The sequence below is a fragment of the Cupressus sempervirens genome, chromosome 6 (assembly GCF_028749045.1).
Source record: "Cupressus sempervirens isolate cs-2001-9-10 chromosome 6, ASM2874904v1, whole genome shotgun sequence".
Lineage (NCBI taxonomy): Eukaryota > Viridiplantae > Streptophyta > Pinopsida > Cupressales > Cupressaceae > Cupressus > Cupressus sempervirens.
The window spans coordinates 25,026,157-25,042,489 of NC_143123.1; positions in this window are offsets into that span (position 1 = coordinate 25,026,157).

Consider the following 16,333-nt stretch of genomic DNA (forward strand, 5'->3'; position numbering starts at 1 on the left):
CTACTCATGCAAAACTTTTCTAATTGTTATGCTTACTATTTTTCATGCCAAAATTCTCCCCCATTGACATCAATGTCAAAGGTTTTAGCAACCAACTTTACTGGATCAAACTCTACAACAATTGATTCTTACCTAGCTCAAGTTTCCAAAGATACTATTAGAAATGACATCCAATAAGATTCCTAGATGACTCTATCCATCATAGATATTCCCCCATATAGGAAGCATCAGCATTTAGTCTAGACAAAAATTGTGCTCTATTACACTGGAGTGATGCACTCTTGCATCTTTTACTCTGATGTAGGAAGGGGCATAACCCTAAGCATACCTCACAAATACTCAAAAGTCTCTTTAGAAAGAGGCTTAGTGAATATATCTGCAATCTGCTCTTTAGTGCTGACATATTCCAATCTAAATTTTTTTCTACAACTTTCTCTCTCAACATATGATACTTAATAGAATGTGCTTGGTCTTAGAATGCATTACTAGATTCTTAGACATATTTATTGTGCTTGTGTTGTTACAAAGTATAACAATAGATTCATTGATTTCTATCCTTATATCATTCAGCATCTACTTCATCCAAATGACTTGATTGCAATTGTTTGTTGTTGAAACATATTTTTCTTCTATTGTACTTTGTGATGAACAATCCTACTTCTTGCTTAGCCAAGAAACCAATCTACCTACAAGAAAGAAGGCTCCACCAGTAGTATTCTTTCTGTCATCCATATTGCCTACCCTATCTGCATCAGTATAAGCACTTAAAGTGAAATCATTAGATCTGTCATACCATAATCTGAACTCAGATGTTCCCTTCAGATATCTAAATATCCTTTTGACTACTACATAATGTGCTTCTTTGGGATTAGCTTGGAATCTTGCAACAATTCCAACTACATTTTCTATATCCAACTTTGTGTGAGTCAAATATTACAATCCTCCAATCATTAATCTATACTTTTTCTACTCAAAAATAGGTGTCTCATCCTTTGTAGACAGCTTGTGTCCAATTATGGTAGGTTTTCCAATGGGTTTGTATGTTTACAAACCAAACCTTTTTAATAAATCCTTCAATTACTTAGTCTGAGAAATAAAGATTCCTTCTTTATTCTATACAATCTATAATCCTAGAAAATATTTCATCTCTCATATCATTACTCATTTCAAATTCTTTCTTCATCTCCTTAGTAAACTTCTCATTTTCTTCATCATTTACTCCAAATATGATATCATCAACAAATATTTATCAAAATCATCAAGCTATTATTAATTTCTTTCCAATAGAGATTACTATCTACCATACCTTCGCTATATCCAAGCTTTGTCAAATGCTTGTCCAAACTTGCATGCTAGGTATGGGTGCTTGCTTCAAGCCATACAATGCTTTCCTCAATTTTCATACTATGTCCTTGTCATCTGTCAAAGGACAACCTTCAGGCTGCTCAATGTACACTTCTTCTTCAAGTTCTCCATTTAAAAATGTTAACTTGACATCCAATCTTATATAATTAGAATTTCTTCTATACTAAATAGGCTAAGAATAATCTTGCTACTTCTATTCTAGCCACTAGAGCATAAGTTTCCTCATAATCTATCCCTTCTTATTGAGAGTAACATTTTCTTACCAATCTTGCTTTGTTCCTTACAACTTCACCTTATTCATTCATCTTGTTTCTGAATAACCATTTAGTTCCTATCACATTTTTGTTTGATATTCTAGGAACCAATTCCCATATCTCATTGTTTACTATCTAATCCAATTCCTCTTCCATAACATGTTTCCAATATTCATCTTTACATGCTTGATCTACATTCTTAGGCTCAACTTGAGATATCAAGCATAGTTCTTCATTGACTCTACCTCTTGTCATCACACCTTTCTCTTTCCTTCTGATGACCTTCTTGGATGGGAGATTCTTTATCATATTCTTTCCTGAAGTAGGAGTTGCTATCTTAACTCTTGGCTCTACTACAGGTTCTAAGCTTTGTTCCTTCCTTGGCTCTCTTTCATTCTAAAAATCATTTTTAGTCTCAAGAAATACCTCATCATTCTTTGGCTTAGTAACAACATCATCATCTAAATTGTAATCAACGATTCTCTCTTGTATCCTAAATTTTTCATCAATTTTTACATTTTCACTTTTCATTATAGTCTTAGTTCTCTGATTATAACATTTATAAGCCTTGCTTTTTAATGAATAACCAAGAAACATACCTTCATCACTTATAGCATCAAAATTACCAATATCATCATCTCTCTTGATATAACACTTACTCCAAAAAATTATAAAGTACTTAAGTGTAAGTGAATGACCAAACCACAATTCATAAGGAGTCTTTTTTGTATCCTTGCTAACTTGCACTATGTTCATAGTGTAGACTATTGTATTCACAACTTCTCTCCAAAATATCTTGGATACCTCATTCTTAGCTAGCATAGCTCTTGTATATTCTATAACTGACTTGTTCCTTCATTCTACAATGTCATTTTGTTTAGGGGTTCTCAACTCAACTCTTTCTTTAGGATCAGATATTTTCTCTTCAATCTAATTCCCATTTTGCAAATCATTATTAATGATAACTTGCACATTTTCATGGTTAGCCTTTGGATCACCAATAGTTACCAAAGCTATCTCTTCTACTACTTTCTCTTCCTCAACCAATTCAGGCTCATTATCACAATCATACAAGAATCTTTCTGTACTTGCTTTAAATTCTTCATCTTCATCAAAAAGTGAACTCTTTCTAGTTTTCCTTATTCTCTTAGGGTATGTAGATGCATAATGACCAAACTCATTACATATCCAACAAGAAAAAAAATTCATGTCTTCTTTCTCTCTTTTCATAAGCATAGCAATACCTTCCTTGTTCTTCATGTCTGCTTCAGATAACTCACCAAGAGTTCCTATCTTTTGTGTCAAAATTTCCACTATCTAACTTAGGACTATTTTTTCTCACCACTGATCTCCCAAAGTTGTTAAACTTTATCTTCAAGGACATGATGCTCTAATACCAATTATTAGAAACAATAGTCCACCAAGATAACTGAGAGGGGGGTGGGGGTGAATCAGTTATCCAATAATTAAAACATTTATCTTCTTTAAAAAAACCTAACCATTCAGCCAACATAAAAAACCATGATAAGATGCACATAGACAATTACACAAGATATGTTTGTATATGAGCAATGTTAGTATGCTAATAGAAACTAAATTTAAATAAAGCTTCTACAAACTAAACAAAATTCATAAACTTCAAGATAGACTAAGATGAACTCTCAATTGAGAATATGAGCCATTAATGGACTCTCTCAATGAGGAGCTCTCGTGTTGAGTGGCTTTGTCTAAATAGATAGGATGTATGCTCAAGCTTATGCTTCAAAAAGGGCTTCAATGGATGATTGTGGATTTTTGGTGTGGATAGATGGCTTTAGTATGGATTTGGCTCTCAAAATAGCATTATAACTTTACTTCATGGATTGTGTTATTTTGCAAAGGGGAAGGATCCAATTTATAGGCAAGAGGCTTGAGGGATTGAGGGCTAAGATGCAAGGATGGGAAAAAGCTTATGGAAGGCTCAGATTGCATGAGAGGAGAGCACATAGATTGTGCTTCCTTATAGCCAATCAAAGAGTGACACATGTCACATGGTGAGAGGATGGAGGAAAGGGCAAGGATGAGTCAACAAAGGAGGCTCAAGAGATAAAATCTTCATAAAGACCCTCATAATGACTTGTAAGAGCAATAAAAGGGCTTGTAAGAGTCATTTTTGACCTAGTGGACTTCATAAAGTTTTATGGTTCAGATATTTTGAGGGTGATGAGAGCAAATTTGACTTGGACTTGATTAGGAAGGTTTTAAGCTTGCTTAGGCTTGTGCAAATGATTAGAGGATGGATTAGAATGGTTTAGGATTAGCTTAGGGATAGGCAAGTGGATGACATTTAATGAGTGTGGGTGAAGGAGGAGATATTTGTTAACTTTGGCTTGGGTTAGTAAGTTTTAACCCATGTTTAGGGAATGTGACAAGGTTAGGAGGGGATTAGGATTAGGTTTAAAGACATCTTCTAGAAGAGTCTAGATTTTGGATGAGGATAAAGACTTTCTAGAATAGTCTAGAATTTCCTAGGATGAGGATGAAGACTTTCTAGAAGAGTCTAGAACTTCTTAGGCTGAGGATAAATTAGATTTTTAGGAAATAAATAAAGTTTTATTTATTTCAAGGGTTTGGGTTGAGGAGATATTTATTAAAACTTTTTTAATAAACATGAGGATTAATATTTAATCTTAATTAAATATTTTGAGTTGGGATTAGGGGTAGGAAATGATGGGATTAGCCTTTAATCAAAATTAAAGAAGGATTAGAAGATTTTGGAAGAGGTTATTGGTCATAAGGAAATTGGCCAACTTTTGGGAAAAAAATAAATTTTTTATTTATTTTAGGATTTTTGGTCAATTTATTAATTAAATAATTAATAAATAAGGAAATAATGTTTAAATAAGATTTAAACATTTTTGGGAGGGATTCCTTAATTAAATATTTTTAATTAAGATAAAAGGATTTAATGGCATAAAAATTAATTAATTAATTAATTAAATAATTAATTAATTAATAAATGATGATGTCATCAGGAATTTTTCAGAAAATAAAAATACTTTATTTTCTAAAGGATTTTTAGGTGTCTACATTTTGCCCCTCTTTGATGTGATGCCGCAAGTGGCATGACATCAAAGATAAGAAAATAAGATGCCCAAGGCTAGAGCAGAAGAGGAGAGAATGGACTATGAGATGCCCCCTCAAGAAGGCAGCGGGGAGAGAAAGCGAGGCTTGGTGGCTTCTTGAAAAATACAAGAATCTGGGATGAGCAAGGAGACTCAAATTGGATTAAGAGAAGAGGTTTAGTTAGCTCAAACTCTTACTATGGGAGAATGATAAAGGGAGAATCAGAGGCACAAGAGGAAGCAAGCTTAAGATATCAGGGATTGCAGAGGATGAAGGAGTGGAGCGCTATAAAAAAGAATCTAGGATAGGGAGATGGATGAGGGGATTATAAGGATGATGCAACAGGATTTCAAAGAGTTAGATTAGCGGAAGATGGGTTTCGGAGATCCCTAGGACTAGGATTGTGGATCGCGAAAGATGAGGCTTGGTGGGTTGATTTGGATTGGTGGATCCCTAAGACTAGGATTGTGGATCAATAAAGCTAAGAGTGATGAGTGATTCAAAGAGATACTGATGCATCAGCTGGGGTAGGAGAGATGGATGCTGGATATGGATGGGGGATAATGGAGATGAAGGAAAACCATTGAAGCTTTTTGAGCGGGGGGATACTTCAAAGAGAAGTACCACCATGTAGTTGAGCACTAGATTTGCTATAGGACTATTGGTTAATTGCCAAGGTTACCAAGAACATCAAGGCCTTTTCACCAACTGTCCAAAGGACTGACAAACTAACTCAAAACAAACACACAAGGATTGCCCCAGCATCACACATGAATCCCAGAGGAAGCAGTGTGGAAACGACACTGGGTAACCCACAAGCAAAAAAGAAAACAAGCAAAAGACATGATCAAGACCTTACGCTCTGATTGCCCCATTCATAGTATACCATGATATGGAAGATCGTGGCAACCTTGAGGAGGGAACAAGGAGATTGCTTGGAAAAGATATTTCAAGACCCAATAGGGAAGAGTCCAAATCAAAAGAAAGCGAAAATCCAAAAGAGAACCGTTTGCCAATGAGATGGGTAGGATGAGGTACTAACGGACCAAGATCAGACATGAGGAAAGCTATATCCTGCAAGGACCTATCGGAGAGCACCTAAGCTGGTGGATTTGGATGAGTGATGCATCTGGCAAGCTGAACTAAGAAAGATAACAGTTTGGTGACAGGAGATCTAGCTAAAGGATGCATTGGAATAGCTAACCAAGATGTGCGATGGGTGCAAGATACTGATCAAGGATGAACTGACATGAACGCTAGATAGATGCAATGGTACTAAGCTAAAGAGGATGTACAAGCTGACAGACCAAGATATTTACAAGCGGGCTAATCAAGATATGGTACAAGCTAACGGACCAATGATAGGTATGATACAGATGGATAAAAAGCTCAGGATGAGAGGATAGCGGGATGGCTCAATTTGGTGCAAGAGGCAAAAGCTAAGGATGGGGTGATAGCGAAAGATATGGATTTGGCAGGATACATCCAATGATGATGAGATATTTTGTGACCAAGGATAGCTAGAGGAGCAGGATGAGATGGCTGGATAGGATGGTAGATAGCTAGGATTATGATGGATATAAAGAGATGACATTGGGTTTGCATGAGGATAGCCTAGAGCTAGATACCAATGACAAGGGAGGATGGACAAGACAAAATATTCACGGAATATAGTGCCCCCAATCAAAAGATAACATGTGGAAGGATGTCTTATGATGGATGTGATAGGATTGAAGCTAGGATGGAAAAAGCTGAAGGGGCTAGGGAGATGGATGATAGCTGAGATGATTGGCTAAAGCTGCATAAGATTAGTGGATGGTGTGAGATGGAAGCTAGAGGATGGAGGATAGGTGGATAGATTGGAAGATGGAGGTGGATATCAAGAGATGACCAAAAGCATGAGGGTGATAGGCTAAGCTAGGGATGGCAGGATTATGCATGACGCTTGTTTGCCAAGTTTTCATCATGGTACTTGTCCAAGGCGCTTGAATTGCCAAGTTTTCACCAGTGGACGCTTTATTTTTCTTTTCTTTTTTGACTTTTTGACTTTGGACTTAGCTGGAATGATTTTGGCTTTCTTCAGCTATTTTGGCTTTTTTGGGATTTTTCACTGGCTGTTGGAATGTTCAATTTTGTTGCTAGCTGTTGGTACACCGGATGTGTGATTTATGCAATAGATCAGATTAGATGGGATTGATGGTAGGAGATGGAGGGATGAAAATGTTGCAAAGGAGCATGAGATGGGGATGCTTGCAAGAGCAACATTGGCACATGTTGGAATGGGTGTGAAAAGAGCATATGGGGGATAGATGGTAGATGCGAGCGTGATGGAGGATTTGTGGAAGCATGCTTGGGGATATAGGCACCCAAGATGGAGTTAGGAGATGGGGGACATGAGTCACTAGATGGGGGATTAGCAATGGTGGATGCCATTATGCATTGGGTTTCAACTTTTTTCTTGGGGATCCACATGGTTTTGGATTTTCTTTCCATAGGCTTTTGCATTGTTTTGCATTCTTTGATTGGATTTTGCCTTTTTGGAGTATGTCTTTTAGAATAGACATATGATTGCCTAGGATGTGGATTTTTAGCTTTATGCATTTTGAAGTTGGCATTCACATTGCTATGGTAAGCTTTGGGAAGATGGTTAGGAGAATCTTTGTGAGATGGAGAGGATATGAAAGAGCATGTAGGGGGATGATGATGGATGATGTGCCCTGATATGTGCCTTTGTTGATCTTGCATAGGAATGGATGGAATAGGATTTTTATGATGGCTAATAGGAGGATGGAGGATGGTAGATTTTGGGACATAGGGACCCAAAATGGATTTAGTGGATGAAGGGGGGATATGGTAGGTTGTTTTGGGTTGCAAAGATGGTGGAGGGGGGATGACATAAGATTTCTTGAAGGAGTGATGGGAGGCTAGCATGGTGGGCTTGGAGATAGGCTTGGTTTGGGGGTGTGGTGTACCAACACCTTTAGATGGTGAGCCTTTGGATACATATCCAAGACCATGAAATCCTAGATTTTTTTGTGCAATAATAGGCTCTCTGATTCCTTGCTCTTGTGGTCCTAAACCTTGACCTTGATAATGCCATTGATTGAGCATTTGAACAAGCCGAGGAAACTTTTTGCTTGCAGAAAATGGTAGAAGTGATTTATTAGGTGTATTGCAATGGGGAGATACTGTTCTTAATTCTTCTGCTGAGAGAGGGCCACCGTGGATGAATGTAAGTGAACCAAGAGGGTAGATTATAGATGGTGGAATAGCTTGGATAGGTGGTAAGATGGAAGCATGGAGCGGGGGAGATGGAAGGATAGGATCTTGATGTAGCTGGTGGGATGACAAGATATCTTGTAGTGGAGGAGATATGGCTCGAGGTTTTGGAGATGGAGGAGATGGTGACTGCACTATGGATGGAAGACATGGTATGATGATATCTTCATTTATGCTTTGGGGGATGTCAACATGCTTTTGGGCAGGATCTTGATAGGATTGGTTTGGAGTGGATGGTGTGATAGGAGGTGAAGGGATGGATTCTTCAAAGGCAGCGGATGGATAGATGGGAGATTCAGTAGTGGAGATGGGTGAGTAGAAGATGGATGCATAAGGGTCATTACGAGAGATTTGGGAAATGCTTGGAGGCAATGTGGATAGAATTTGGAGGGATTTGATAGGTGGTGGGATTTTGATGCTTGCGAGAAGTGGAAGGATTTTAAGCAATTTGATGGATGGTATGGGGATGATAGCTATGAGAGATGGAGGTGATATTATAGATGGGGAAGCTTCATCACTGACTACTTCACATGGTTGGATTATATGACATGGCTTATCGACTGTTGGAGGCAACTTTTCTTGTATTTCCTCTAGGAGATTCCTTGGAGACTCGTGTGTCGAAGGTGGAGGTGGATTGACAGGAATAGCTAGTGTGATGGGGGTGGAAGATTGGAAGCTTGGTTGATGGGGTGATGGAGGGGAAGCTGGAATATCAGATGGCATGACTAGATAGTTTGGAATAACTCTTGGATTTTGGGGGATGCTTGGGGGAATGTTTCTAAGGCTTTCAATATACCCATCATAGTCAACAAGATTTTCATCATCATTGGAATAGGAGGTGGCGGGAGCAAGGACAATGCGACCAAACACATCATGATAGGATTGGTACTTCATGCTTTGATGATGAGTTTGATGGGGATGGGGTCTTGCATATGGATGAACACGGAAGCTCATGGTTGGATTTGGATTAAGCATAGATTTTGGATTGGCTGATGAAAGATTTCCTAGGGAGAGTCAAAGTTGCATGACAGACCTAAGGAGGATTGGCTGGAGATTTTTGGCTTTCCTCTGGATGGAAGACTTCAAGGGCATGTTGTCAAAAAGTGAGATTTTTGCTTTCCTATGCGCTAGATTTGGTGGTGGCTGTGTCAACTTGAGGATAGACTAATGATCCTATGGGCATGACACGAGATTGACCACTTGTGGATCCCAACCTTTAGCTCAAGGTGATGAGGGATGCAAGTGACAAAGCTAGATTACCCTAGACAATGCTCTGTCAGAGGGATAACCTTGGTGAGATTGGTTGATTGGTAGGATAGATTGATTGGATAGCAAATTTTGGCAAAGTGACAACAACTCTTTAAAGGCTTGGGTGATTTTGGATTGGGTTGCTAGCTAGCTGGGGGGATGATTTGGATGGACTTTGGATTTGGGATTGTTCTAAGGCAAAGAACTAGATAGATTTGGTTGCAACGAGGGAGCTTGGATGATTTTCTGATAAGGCAGTGACTACGCTAAGTATGCCTTGAGCTGGGAGATTTCTACTTTTTTGGGATTTCGACCAAAATTGGCAAACATTCATTCATAAGCAGTGAACAAACAAGCAGAAAAAAGTTTTGAGCAAGCACATCAAATACACCAACATCCTAGGAAGCTTTCTACAAGGATGAAATTTGGTTTAGCTAGGGAGTCCTCGATATACACAAGGTACGTGAGGCCCAAATCTGTAGATGAAACCAAAAAGATGTCACACAGCCGAGAGGAGCGGTAACCCACTTCTCCTCTTTCACTTCTCAAGTGTATAAAGTTCCTTGAGGCTTAGCCCAAGTGACAAAATTTTGATCCCAAGAGAGGTGTCTTTGGATTCACCTCCCGATCTTTATACTCCACCAGAACGCTAGAGTTGAGGTCGTCCCAAGGGGTGATGAAATCCCCAAGCAGGCCTCCTAAAAAGCTAAGAAAAGATTTTGCATCCTAATCTTATGCACCCAAGATGGCCTCGAAAGACAACAAGGGGAGAGAAGACTTAGATGATCTTGGGCTAAAAAACACGCTTGTTCTTTTACCAACTGACGCTTAAGTTTTCTGATCTAGACTTTGCAAGCACTCATGTTTAAGATACAATGTTTATTCCAACTTGAAGCACTAACAAAAGTAAATCGATCGAAGAATGAAAACAATAAGAAGAGTTAGGGTCAACAAAAGCAAACTCGCGCGCCCAGAGGCCCTCCACGTCAAGTATTAATTAATTTTCTTTAAGGCATTCAAGATTGAGTGTGAGTTTGTTTTAAGCCCAAAACAAAAGTGTGTGAGATTCGATTTCAAGTGCGCGCCCGGAGGCTCTCTGTGTCAAGATTTGTCCAATTTTTATGCCCAAATAAAGTGTGAGCAAGATTAAGGTGCATTCAAGGAAAATTTGATTTTAATCCATGGCATTCAAGAGTGATTTTAGCAACATGCATTCAAAGACAAGTGATTAAACATTCAAGTTTTTTCCTTTGAGCATTCAAGATTGAGATTTTGTGTGTTGTTTTAAGAACTTTGAAGTGCTTTGTTTTAACCTTAGATCATTCAAGATTGTTTTGGACTCAAAAGTGAAAATGAATCTTTGGACTTTGCTTTTCATTCAAGATTTTGTGTGCTAGTTTGCATGTTTTAAGCCCAAAAATGATATTCCTAGATTGTTTTGATGCATGAAAAACCTAAGAAACATTCAAGATTTTGCAACAAGACATTTGTTTGGAACAAATAACAAAGCTTTTTAGGAAAATTTTGGCAACCATTTAGGACTCTTAGTTTTCATGAGATTTTTTAAAAGAACTTTAGTGTGCACTTAGTGTTGATTTTGAACCTTTTGAAATGGAAACTTGAAGTTCTTTTTAAATTCCCAAAAATGAAGTGTTCCTAATTTTGAATGAATGCATCTAAAACCTTGATGTTGCAAGGATGCAAATGATTAGATTGGTTTAGTTTCACTTGTTAAAAGATTTTTTTCTTTTTTGCAAATTTTTAATTTTTCAATGGATTTAAGTATGATTTGGGGGTTCATTTTAAGCACTAAAAAGAAGTGTGTATGATTTTGCTTCCTTAAAAAAAAATGGCCAAGATCTCCCACAAGAAGAAGAAGAAGAAGTAGATGGAATAAGAAGAATATAGACAAGAAGAGGAAGAAGAATTTCAAGGTCTTTGTCCACCTATAAGCTTGAAAAATCTGCAAACACTATGAGATAGATTATGAGTTCCTTTGTCTTCTTCATGCTCATGTGGACCTACAAAACCAATTTATACAATCCTACCAATCACAAAGACAAGAAAAATTAGCCAAAATCAACAAATAACATACAAAACTTGACTAAAAAAGCTAATGAAGATGACCCATGTAGGGTCCCACCGGGCGTGCCAAAATGTATATGAGCAATGTTAGTATGCTAATAGAAACTAAATTTAAATAAAGCTTCTACAAACTAAACAAAATTCATAAACTTCAAGATAGACTAAGATGAACTCTCAATTGAGAATATGAGCCATTAATGGACTCTCTCAATGAGGAGCTCTCTTGTTGAGTGGCTTTGTCTAAATAGATAGGATGTATGCTCAAGCTTATGCTTCAAAAAGGGCTTCAATGGATGATTGTGGATTTTTGGTGTGGATAGATGGCTTTAGTATGGATTTGGCTCTCAAAATAGCATTATAACTTTACTTCATGGATTGTGTTATTTTGCAAAGGGGAAGGATCCAATTTATAGGCAAGAGGCTTGAGGGATTGAGGGCTAAGATGCAAGGATGGGAAAAAGCTTATGGAAGGCTCAGATTGCATGAGAGGAGAGCACATAGATTGTGCTTCCTTATAGCCAATCAAGGAGTGACACATGTCACATGGTGAGAGGATGGAGGAAAGGGCAAGGATGAGTCAACAAAGGAGGCTCAAGAGATAAAATCTTCATAAAGACCCTCATAATGACTTGTAAGAGCAATAAAAGGGCTTGTAAGAGTCATTTTTGACCTAGTGGACTTCATAAAGTTTTATGGTTCAGATATTTTGAGGGTGATGAGAGCAAATTTGACTTGGACTTGATTAGGAAGGTTTTAAGCTTACTTAGGCTTGTGCAAATGATTAGAGGATGGATTAGAATGGTTTAGGATTAGCTTAGGGATAGGCAAGTGGATGACATTTAATGAGTGTGGGTGAAGGAGGAGATATTTGTTAACTTTGGCTTGGGTTAGTAAGTTTTAACCCATGTTTAGGGAATGTGACAAGGTTAGGAGGGGATTAGGATTAGGTTTAAAGACATCTTCTAGAAGAGTCTAGATTTTGGATGAGGATAAAGACTTTCTAGAATAGTCTAGAATTTCCTAGGATGAGGATGAAGACTTTCTAGAAGAGTCTAGAACTTCTTAGGATGAGGATAAATTAGATTTTTAGGAAATAAATAAAGTTTTATTTATTTCAAGGGTTTGGGTTGAGGAGATATTTATTAAAACTTTTTTAATAAACATGAGGATTAATATTTAATCTTAATTAAATATTTTGAGTTGGGATTAGGGGTAGGAAATGATGGGATTAGCCTTTAATCAAAATTAAAGAAGGATTAGAAGATTTTGGAAGAGGTTATTGGTCATAAGGAAATTGGCCAACTTTTGGGAAAAAAATAAATTTTTTATTTATTTTAAGATTTTTGGTCAATTTATTAATTAAATAATTAATAAATAAGGAAATAATGTTTAAATAAGATTTAAACATTTTTGGGAGGGATTCCTTAATTAAATATTTTTAATTAAGATAAAAGGATTTAATGGCATAAAAATTAATTAATTAATTAATTAAATAATTAATTAATTAATAAATGATGATGTCATCAGGAATTTTTCAGAAAATAAAAATACTTTATTTTCTAAAGGATTTTTAGGTGTCTACAATGTTAACTGGGGAAACCATTAATTAGATGGAAAACTCTAGTGGGAATGATGGCCATAAGATGATGTACTAATATAAATATTCCTAGTTAGAGGATGGATCATATTAGGAGTCTATTACAACATTTAGTACATAGAGTCCCTATTAGGAGACTTTGAATCTCTGTTAGGAGATTCCAACCCTATTTGGAGTGGTGCCAACCCTATTAGGAGTTGTAGTACAATGTATACAAGAAGAGCCCACTACCCAAACATGCAATTTCAACTACAAGAGCTCACTGCTCAAACATGCAATTTACTATTATGTTCTTCTTTCCCTTTTTCTATCAACCAAACCAAACACTATCACACCTTGTAGATCAAGTCACAACCTTAGACCCAAATATCAAATCTCAGATCTCTTAGCAAAACCTTAGCAATGAAGTTTCCTTCACTTCTACACTGCTTTTCTCAACTTTGCATTTGTCTCTCTCATTGTTGCTTATCATCGATCACAACCATGTCATATGATAAAGGAAGATGTCCTTCCTTTATACCAATTCCATAAAACAATTTTCTAAGTTAGTTGTTAGACCTTCTCAATTAATCATTATAGGACCACATTAAGAACATGTTACACTTAGCGATAACATTAATCTTCTTCCTTAAAACTTGAATAACTTTTCATACATGAAATATTATGACAAGTGAACTTAGCCATGTCATCATCAACATATCTTCTTCATGTCCTCAACCCCAAATCTCTAAATATCAACTCTAATAAGAGATATAACAAGTTTACTAGAACATGCCTCTATAAACTCTATCTTAGAATAGACATCACCAAAACCTACATAACTTCTTCTATACTCATTATTTCTTCTTCTAATTTTAACTATATATAACAGATACTCAAAATTATCTCCCATAACTTTAGATAGTTAGAATATTGAACTAGTCATTTATACCAACTTGATCTTTCTGCTAGTCTTCTATCAAATGCCATAGAAAACTGCTATGTTGACATCAGTGACAAACTCAGTCATGAATGTAACATCATCATAGTAACATATCTACAATACTCCCCCATAGGAATATCATTAGCATTCATGCTTGCAACACTAACTCCCTCTAAATAGTGTACCAACTTGGATGATAAACTCCAACCACTTAGTTCTATCTAGAGTAATAGTCAGTGACAAACTCAGTCATGAATGTAACATATCATCATAGTAACATATCTAAAATACTCCCCCATATGAATATCATTAGCATTCATGCTTGCAACACTCTTTCTAAATAGTGTACCAACTTGGATGATAAACTCCAACCACTTAGTTCTATCTAGAGTAATAGGTTATGTACAAGCTTTCCAAGTTTCACCAAAATCAAGACCCTCTAGATACAAATTCTTGAGTTTCTTGAACCCAACCACCTCAATCTACATCTCTTTCAACAAAAGATGTCTCCTACTAAGAGCATCTACAACCTTGTTAGAATTCTCCCTCTTGTATATTAAAACAAATGTATAGCTCTACAAAAAATCAACCCATTTCAAATGTCTTTGATTAAAATTTCCTTAACTATTCAAATATTGCAAAGTGTGATGATCAGTATACAAAAAAATCCTTTGGAAGAAGATAGATTCTCCACTTCTTCAATGCCTAAACTATAGCATAAAATATGTGATCATAAATAGAATATTTTCTTTTATTATCATTTGACTTCTCACTAAAATAAGTAGTATTTCTTTCTTGGCTTAAAATAGATCCTATTCCAATACCACTAACATCACAATCTAATTGAAATATGTTATTAAATTTTGAAATTGCTAAAAAAGGTTGTTCTATAACTTTTTATTTCAACAAATTAAAACCCGTATTTTCTCTAGTATTCCTCTTAAATTCTTTCCTACCCCCTCTCCTTATTTTAGTCAAGGGTCCATAGATACTACTAAAACTCTTGATAAACTTTCTATAAAAACTAGCCAAACTGTGAAAATATTTGACCTCAATAGCACTCCTTGGAGTAGGTCATTTTAGGATATTCTTCACTTTCTCTAATTCCATTTTAAACATTCTATTAAAACTACAAATCTTGGATACACTAAATTCTTCACAAAATTTCACTTCTTCAAATAAATTAGAAGCTTCTCTTCTCTTAACTTCTCAAATACCCTATGGATATGCATTATATGCTCCTCCAATGTCTTACTAACTATCAAAATATCATCTACATAAACAATAAAAAACTTACCCATAAATGCTTTTGGTACCTTATTCATGAGTCACATGAGAGTTCTTGGTGCATTGGTTACCCCAAAAGGCATAACTAATCACTCATACAATCCTTCTTTTGTATTGAAGGAAATCTTCCATTCATCTCATTCTTTGATATGAATCTGGTGATATCCACTCTTCATATCTTTGTGAAGTATAAAACACCACTCAAACAATCCATAATATCATTCATCCTTGAAAAGGAAAATTTGTACTTGATTGTGATTTTATTGATAGCCCTATAATCTGCATGCATCCTCCATTCTCCATTCTTTTGTTATGCTAATACTACCAGTACAACACATGGACTTGAACTCTCTCAAATCAACCCCTTCTACAAAAACTTTTGTACTTTTATACTCAACTCTTTACTTTTTTATAGTTTCATTCCATGTGTTCCTTATTTGGAAAATTATCTCATGGAATCAAGTAAATCTGATGGTTGATATTCTTACTAGTGGTAATCCATTAGGAACACTGTCGAATATAATATCCTGATAGTCATCCAACATTTTCAAATTCTACAAGTACATCTTCTACTTCTTCTTTACCATCCTTTGAAATTATATAAAAACACATATGCTCATGTCTCATACTCTCTAGGAAATTTCAACAATACTTATTCTAGCAATACTACATACCATCTCTTTTATGTTCTTCAATGGCTTTAGCTAATGTCTCACTCCATCCTTTGTTAGGGAATAGGTTTTTGCATGACCATCATGTACAAAATGTATGTCAAATTGTCACATCCTACCCAAAAACATATTAGATTCATCCATAGGTATGATATTGCATAGTACCTTGTCATGGTAACCTTAATCTTGAGCTTCACTATGTTGGTCCCAACAAGTATTGGGTGGGGGTGTGAATTAGTACCTATAATTTTTCTTTAACTTACCATTTAGTCCACTAATCCTTCTAACACACTTGATTATTCCATCTTTTACTAATAAGAAAATAATGAAAGTAAACTAGTAAAACCAAACAATATTCCACATAGAACATACATCAATGACACATAGATTTATATGTGGAAACCCTCAATGAGATGGTAAAAACCACAATGGAAATTACATACCCCCTAGCCTTTCCTTTCAAGTGAAAGGGTGCTCGGCTAAGAGCTTATATCTATTCCTTTTGAGAACACATCCTATT